This window comes from Trichechus manatus, unplaced genomic scaffold (assembly GCF_000243295.1).
Source record: "Trichechus manatus latirostris isolate Lorelei unplaced genomic scaffold, TriManLat1.0 scaffold00032, whole genome shotgun sequence".
Taxonomy (NCBI): domain Eukaryota; kingdom Metazoa; phylum Chordata; class Mammalia; order Sirenia; family Trichechidae; genus Trichechus; species Trichechus manatus.
In genome coordinates, this window is record NW_004443968.1 from 20,411,702 (window position 1) to 20,419,673 (window position 7,972).

Genomic DNA, 7,972 nt, shown 5'->3' on the forward strand with positions numbered 1-7,972 from the left:
CTGAGCTGTTAACCACCATGCCACATTTATCGTTAACTGAAGCTTATTATGTGGAAGCCTAAAAGATTAAATGCTTTTCTTATTATTTATCATCTAACCTACTATTATACTAGAGCAAGGTATTAACAATTGGGGAAAATAGAACCACTGGCGGTTTGACAAAGACAAATTCTTGTACAATGACTTGCAAGTCAGAATGAACTTCATCCTAACCACTACTTCTGATTGATTCATAAGTAGGATGGGCTTCTCATTCACAATGCAGCAGAATACCTGCTCTGGTGGGGACTGTGATGGCTGCAGTTTTAAAACTTGGTAATATATTTCTGAGGTTGAAGCTTCCCAAAATTATTCATTTCCATTTCTACCACTGGAATAGTTTTACTTTAGTTCAAAACTTTCTGTCCCCAGGAGGCATCATACGCATTGATTCATTAGTACATCTATTCATTCAGTTCATTGCTATAAGTTGTTCCCCTTATTGCAACTTGTATTCTCAATGACTAGATTAGTGGGCATCAGGAAAGCTAGGCACCAAATATAGATATCTCAGTTTAAGTCAAACAGCATGTGGAAACAATGATAGGTCAGCCTATCACTTTCAGATACAGGTAGCAAGTTAAAAAGAAATTTCCCCATCAAGTCTTACGAGATAAGAAATCAGTTGTTTTTTTTTGGTGAGGAAATTTTTGGAAAAAGAAACTAAGACAGACAGATCAATTCCTGTTTTAGTCAAGTGAAATGAATATCCCGTTATATAAAAGGAACATTTTCAGTCTTGTTGAAGAAGTAAATGAGAAGTGGTGTTTCACTGTCAAGATGTATCTTGCACATTTGATGGAAAATTACTCAAGAGAAGCAGTCACATGTCAGTGTCACAAATGTGTTAGGAAGTGAGAGCAGTTTCTCTCCATGGAACTGTTACCATGAAAAAAACAGGCTAGCTTGTAACACTGGGTGCTTGATTTCAAGTCCAAGTTTATATTGGGCCTTCAGCAAGGTGTGGAACTGTAATAGGATGTGGTGGTTTGATAGAAGGTAGTTTATAAGGCTGATCCTTAAAAGCCCATGACATTTTGCTGAGAATTTTCTGCTCTGATTTTTCTCAGGTAAGAAATGTATGGGGTCCATTGTTATACAGTCCAAGCTGTTAAACAAATATAAAACAATTACAACCATATGGGCACGATTCCAGAATGCTTCTGCTATGATATATATTTGGCAAATTTAAGTTGTTTGTGAAAAACCAAACAGAACAAAACTACCATAGAAATACTGATACCTGTGATAATTTTGAGACAGTATAAAATATCTTTAATTATCTTGGAGTCAAGCTGTTCTATTCATATTGTTTTCAGAAATGAGATGGGAATAAGACCAATTATAGTAAGATGCCCTAAGGTTCTTGGATTTTCTTTTCATTGGAAAAGATTTCAGGAGAAACCCCCTTTTAATTGATTTAATGTTTGTGAGAGAAATTTTCAGCCTGTAACTAGTTATAGTACAGTTTTATTTTTGTTGTTGTTGCTTTACAGAATTTTCAGTACTTCACAGTTTCTGATTATTATCTTACTGACACGTGAATGGTGATTGACAATGATCACAGAATATGCCCTAAGTATGCTTCCTTTGGCAGACTGCATCCCTTATTATAATCAAACAAATTCTAATTCTAATGCACCCATTTGAATGTATCACATTAACTTTATTTTTTGATGTAAAATTTTAAGGTAATTTTAGTTTCAATAGAATAAATTTTTTCTAGCTCTTGGGATTTAAATTTTATTATATTTGTCTATGTGCTGAGTTTCAGTTGACATAAGCTTATATTTTGTAGACATTATTTGAATATTTATTTATTTATTCTTATCGGGATACTGATATATACGTTTTTGGGGGGCTCTTGGAGAGCTCATAGATCCTAGATTCTGTGCTCGCCATGCCTAATGTAAAAAATTCCCGATTGTGCAAAGGTGGTCTAAACTACTGCTGTTCTACACAGAGGACTAAGTACAGCCATTACAAAGCTGATTTTATGGTGCTTATGGCAAACTTGATAAGTGTTTGCTTCCACTTTTGTAAGAATTAATGTTGAAATGCTTGGTCTTCTTCAGACAAAATGTTATTACCTTGAGGACAGTGTAACTGATAGAATCAGTGTTGAAAATCCCAGATGAAATTTCTACTTAACATTGAACAAGTATTCCTTGGATGCTAGTTTTTGAATCTAACAGGTAAAATGATCATTGATTAACGATATCATATACAACCAAAAACCAACCCCTTGCCGTCGAGTCCATTCCGACTCACATCAACCCTATAGGACAGGGTAGAACTGCTCCATAGTGTTTCCAAAGAGTGGCTGGTGGATTCGAAGGGCTGACCTTTTGGTTAGCTGCTGAACTCTTAACCACTGAGCCACCAATGCTCCTATCCTTTTTAAAGTTGATATCCTTTTTATAAACAGGAGACAGAAAGTCCCTCTACTCCCACCCTGTCACACTGTAACACTGCAGATTAAAAAAAAATAAAAAGTTGAACCTTGAGGATCAAAGATGAGGCCAGAGATATAAAATGGATTAAAGTTTAAATGAAGATAAATTCCTGAAAGCAAACAAAGGCATGAGAAAATGCAAAAAGCTTTCAAGGTTAAATAGAGTGATAATCTCAAAAGCCAAATGAATTTAAAGTTCTTTTCAGTTTTATCACAACCTGTCGCAAATAAGACCTTAAAGAGATACTTAGCTAAATATGATGAACTGCTGCAATAGTCCACCACAGGAATACCATATCTGTAATCTAATTGCTTTTTTCTCGTAATTTTTTTTCTCCTATGTAAAAAAAATCTCAGTTTGAGATCATTTTCATGAATTATTGCTATTTAGGTCATCTCAATACAATGTGTATTTTATTTTAAATTCAAATCAATGGCTTCTGTTAAGTGTAGGCACCATTTATTAATTAGAGAAAGAATATTGAAGTTGTCTGAAATGGTTAATACCCTAGTATAGAGTTCTGTGACAATGTGGCTGAGTTTTGTGTTTAATGTCAACATAGAACAGGTAGTTTTATTGTGGCATCGGCTGCAGATTTTCTTTCTCTTTCCATTAGTCTTTTCCTGTACACTTGCTGAAGGCCTTTAGGTCATTCATCACCTGATCACTCAGAGACTTGCTAGCCAGTAGTTGACTAGTATGTGTCCTTTTTTTCATACTCTGGATGACTTGGAGGGTTATCAGGACAATGTCTGACTGTATTAGACACGGCAGCTCTAAGTAAAATCATGGTGAGCCACTAGAAGTCAATGAAATGGTGAAAGTCATCTGATCACCTGTAACATTTAGGAAATACCCTGGCAGAAGTTTGGTTTTGTGAAAAATGAAAAGGGCATATACTATAGCTGCATTTTGGCAGCTAACTCATATTTTACATTTATGTACAATGCTAAATTTGATTTTTTTAATAACGGGATAATCAGGAAGTGGATTACAATAAAGATAGTATACAACATCTCCGTTTGACTGCTAATACTACTTTATAAGGTCCCATATCTCTTTCTGTGGTTTCAGAGAGAAACTATGTATTATATTGGCATTGTTTGATTATTTTTTAGTAGAGAAAATATACCATGTGGGAAGCTGACATTTTAAGAATATTGTGGATAAAAAAGATATCATATCCAAAGTTAGAACTTGTGGAAACTAGAGTGAGTGACTTAGTTACCCCAGAGCTGAGAACATGAACCTTGTCTCCAAGTGGAATGTAGAGTAATTATCATGAAGAATGAAGGAAAATAATTCTTGTTAAAGTCCTTGCTAAAGTTAAGGACAGCAGAAAGTAAAGGAAGTTTACTTTGGTTAAAATGGAAAGTAAAGAAAGCAGACCTTTTTTAGTCATCTTATTATTTTTGAGAAATGACTAGACCTTTGAAAGTAGAGCATTGAAGTAAAAAGAGAAATCTATAAGAGTTATGAGGGGAAATGGGGCCCAGCGTTATTATTCTGATATGGGAATTGAGCCATAAAGTTCCTAGGTAATGGTGACTGCTAGTCTATTGTGGAGCCACGTGGGAAGGTCTCCAGACTAGTTCTAGTACAATGTAGATTTAGTATGAAAGGAGTTAGTTTAAATTAAAATATTAAGTACCTAGTAGTATAGGTGTTTTGTGGATAAAAGTCATGACATTCGTATGTGAATGAAAAGGGTTTGCCAATTCTGCTCTATAAAGAGGCTTCAAACCCTCTTTATTTATGAGAGATTCTAGAGAAGTTTGACCAAGGAGGATATATTAAACCTCTCCAGGGTGCCTTTGCTTTCTCAGTAATAAGAACTCTATCCACTCAGAAGGGATGCAAAACCCCTTTGTGCAACACAAGGGAGAACAATAAAATAGTTAAAGTGGAAGCTTAAATAGATTAGGGAGAGGTGAATCTAAGTGAAAAATAAATTTAATACTATGTTTATTCCCAGACACCCATACATGTTTGTGCAAATTAGCTTGCAATAGTGGTGTTTATAGTGAAAAAATGGAGAAAACAATGGCTTCTCCATTGACTTTCTAACATGCAGTTTATTACACATGTGGACTATTTAACATTAAATTATATTTGATTACAATTAATTAAAGAAAAGAAATAGCTAAAATGTAAGACCTTCAACAAAAATCATAGACATAGTCTCTGATCTTCAATAAATCATAACATAAGGCTTTGATAAAAATATTGCATTGAGACAGTGATTCTTGAGTGGTCTTGGTTGGATTATAAGGATCTAGAAATGGGATATATTTGGCAGGAGTTAGTTTCCTTACTTTGACTCTTGTTTGCACTTTTCTTAACAGACCAGGGTCAACTGAGAAATTAACACTCAGCAAGTTATATGACTTTTCAGCAAACAGATAACTCATATATTTAGAGGTTGTTGCTTAAGTGGACAGTGACTGTAAATTGATTGTTTTATGGAGACTTTGAGACCCCTAATAACTTTCTGTAAAGACTCTTTGATATCTTAAATGAGCTTTCACACAGCTGATTTATATACTGAGTGCTCTTTACCCTCTGCAACATGGGCATTTAAAAAAAAATTACTTGAGTATTAACTATATCTAGAAATGGCAGTGTTTAGTATGGAAAATAGGCCAAATTGGATGACAGGTATATAAGAAGATGAAAAGAAAAATTTCTGCATCCTTGAGCTCTGCAGCTAATAGATTGGTCCAAAGCAAATCTCAATAAGTTACAAGGTAGAACTGACAATTTTCATGCCCTTCCTCACTCTCAGCCCTGAAATTGCTTTCCTGTCTGTGCACTGTACTTCTCCTCTGTTAACTCTCTACCCATTTTGCTTTGTATTATAATCAGTGGGTATATATCTGCTTTTTTGATAGATTTTGAAGCTTCGTATCATATATCTTATTTACCTCCCAAGACAATATCTCACCCATAGTTGATGTTCAATCAGAGGTTTTTAAATTGAACTGAATCTTGAGAATTACTTATCCTGCATTAAAAAATGAACAGACCTATCTTGAGCCTGGGTTCCATTCCAGTTCTGCCATTTGCTGCCGAGTGGCCTCAGGAAATTTACTCGACTTCTCTGAGACACCATTTGAATTCTCCTGGAATCCAGATTTCTAGGTTCACTGAGTTGAGGTGACCCACCCAGGCCGTTTGACTTTAGGTATCCTTTTAAACTTTGAACCTTTAAGGAGCTGGTTTTCCAAACAATAGCCTAGTAAGCAGCTTAATGGAGACCATTTTGCCTTAGGCATTGACCTCTTTTGAAGAATTACAGTGACCTTCAGGAGACTACCCTGGCCGGATCCCATGTATTTAACCGGTTTTCACTATCCCCTCTTTGGAGCATCTTCCCAATACCTTCAAGTTGACGCTGCCCGGTTTGAATTGTATCTACTCACAATAAATATATTCTGTTACATTAATTTTTGATGTTTCTCTGCTTATTTAGGTTTTTAACAGAAGTAGACTCAGAAGTGGACTCTGAAGAGGCTGACTGACATCCCCCGGAGCTCTCATTTGACACAGGTGTGGTGCCCGCAAAAGCCCTTTCCGCTTACTGTCTCCGTGGAGCATCTGAAGGTCATCTTGGTAAGCCCGCTTGGATTCTCTAGCTCCCCTCCTTTTGTGTTTTGAGCTTGAATCCAATATTTATTGTAAGTTTGGTGAATTTGTTTTCTGTAGCGCTTAGAACTGTCTCAAAATGGGGTCTTCCAAATGTAAGAAAGCAGCGAATTTTCCTAGTGGAACTCTGACTCGATACATGACCAAGAACTATGGTCTAGTTCTTGTTTGTATTTGAATTTATGATTTGAACTCACTAGTGACAGTCTGTCAAATCAGTGGCCACTTCAGGATACTACTATATTTAACTAGAACCAATTGGAGATACTAGTATACTTAAGGTCTGAATTAGAAAATCACAGTGCCAAAACAAGATAATAGTAATGGGTTGCTTTTTTTATTGGTATTTTGTGGCTTCCAACTTTATTCAGGATTCTAAAATAGCCTCTTTGAATGACAGTTTCAAAACTGACCAAAACAGCCTTAAGATCCTTAATGAAACATTTCCTTTACAAAAAAGGGACCCTGGAGACATCTTCCCATGTCCTCGAATCTTAGGAGGAAATCAGTAACTGAGCCCATACCATAGAGTATTCTTTTTTGCTCCCTGCTTATCATGGATTGAATTGTGTCCCCCCAAAATATCTGTCAGCTTGGCTGGGTCATGATTCCCAGTATTGTATGATTGTGTAATCTGTGATGTGATATCTGTGATTTCCTTATGTGTTGTAAAGTCTATCACTATGATGAGGTTATATGTGATCTCCTTATGTGTCGTAAATTCTATCACTGTGAAGAGGTTTACAAGATTAGATAGTGTCTTAATCCAGTCTCTTTTGAGATATAAAAGGGAGAAGCGAGCAGAGACACATGGGAACCTCATACCACCAAGAAAGCAGTGCCAGGAGCAGAGCACGTCCTTTGGACCTGAGGTTCCTGTGCTGAGATGCTCCCAGACCAAAGGAAGACTGATGCATCACGAGGACCTTCCTCCAGAGCCAACAGAGAGAGAAAACCTTCTCCTGGAGCTGATGCCCTGAATTTGGACTTGTAGCCTACTAGACTGTGAGAGAATAAATTTCTCTTTGTTGAAGCGATCCACTCATGGTATTTCTGTTAGAGCAGCACTAGATGACTAAGACACTGCTTTTCTCCAGTCTCCTCAGGTAAGAACTCTCAGGTCTTATACTCTGCGTTCTGTGTTGTAGCTTGGATGTTTAATTAAAATTGATTGGAAATTGTGAGAGACTAGGTCTTTAGCTGGCAGAATGAACTAAGTTCAGAAAGAATTAACTAGATTCAGAAAGAATGAAACTAAGTTTCTTATGGTTGTTACAAAGGAATCCCAGAGTTTTTAAGACACAAAAATGTTTGGGCATGAGTCCGAGCACTTTAACAGCCTCTAGGGTGCTCATCATCAACAGAAAGATGCTCGTGTAAGGATAAGCTGGGGCATGAGATAGGCGAGAGCATTAGGCTTCCCACTAGCCACAAGAAAACTCTTAAGCAACTGAGGTACACTGTAAAACAAAGCAGTGACCCAACCCCCAGCAGACTCTCTCTTAGGAATTTTATTTGGCTCTGTGAAACCAAAGTTTCAACCTAAGGGAATAGGACCCTTGAAATCTAAGAGATGTGAGCCTGAAGCTCTCCCTACCGGGACGCTGGTCTGGGGTTCATGTTCAAAAAAGCTGTATGCTAAATATACTAGAAGTAATTTGGAATTTCAAGGATCACTTTGGGAAAATGAGTTCTCATTTGCATTGTTTTTCTTTCCTGTTTGGGATGCTTCTGTTTGGGCTCAGGTTTTGTCAAAGGGTCTGAGATCCCTCCATCTGAGACTCTGGCAATCAATAAGTTTCATCTAAAACCTGTTTTTTTTTCTGTTGAGT

General features: G+C 36.7%; 1 long non-coding RNA gene across 1 annotated transcript in view; it reads left to right on the top strand.

The window, feature by feature from the left end:
* The window catches only part of LOC111820284 (uncharacterized), a 68,013-nt gene extending 61,027 nt beyond the window's left edge, over positions 1-6,986 (top strand). The window contains exons 3-4 of the long non-coding RNA XR_002823840.1: positions 5,968-6,107; positions 6,931-6,986. This is a non-coding gene — a long non-coding RNA (uncharacterized LOC111820284). The remainder of the gene's footprint in view (positions 1-5,967; positions 6,108-6,930) is intronic.
* The last annotated feature ends 986 nt before the right edge of the window (positions 6,987-7,972 follow it).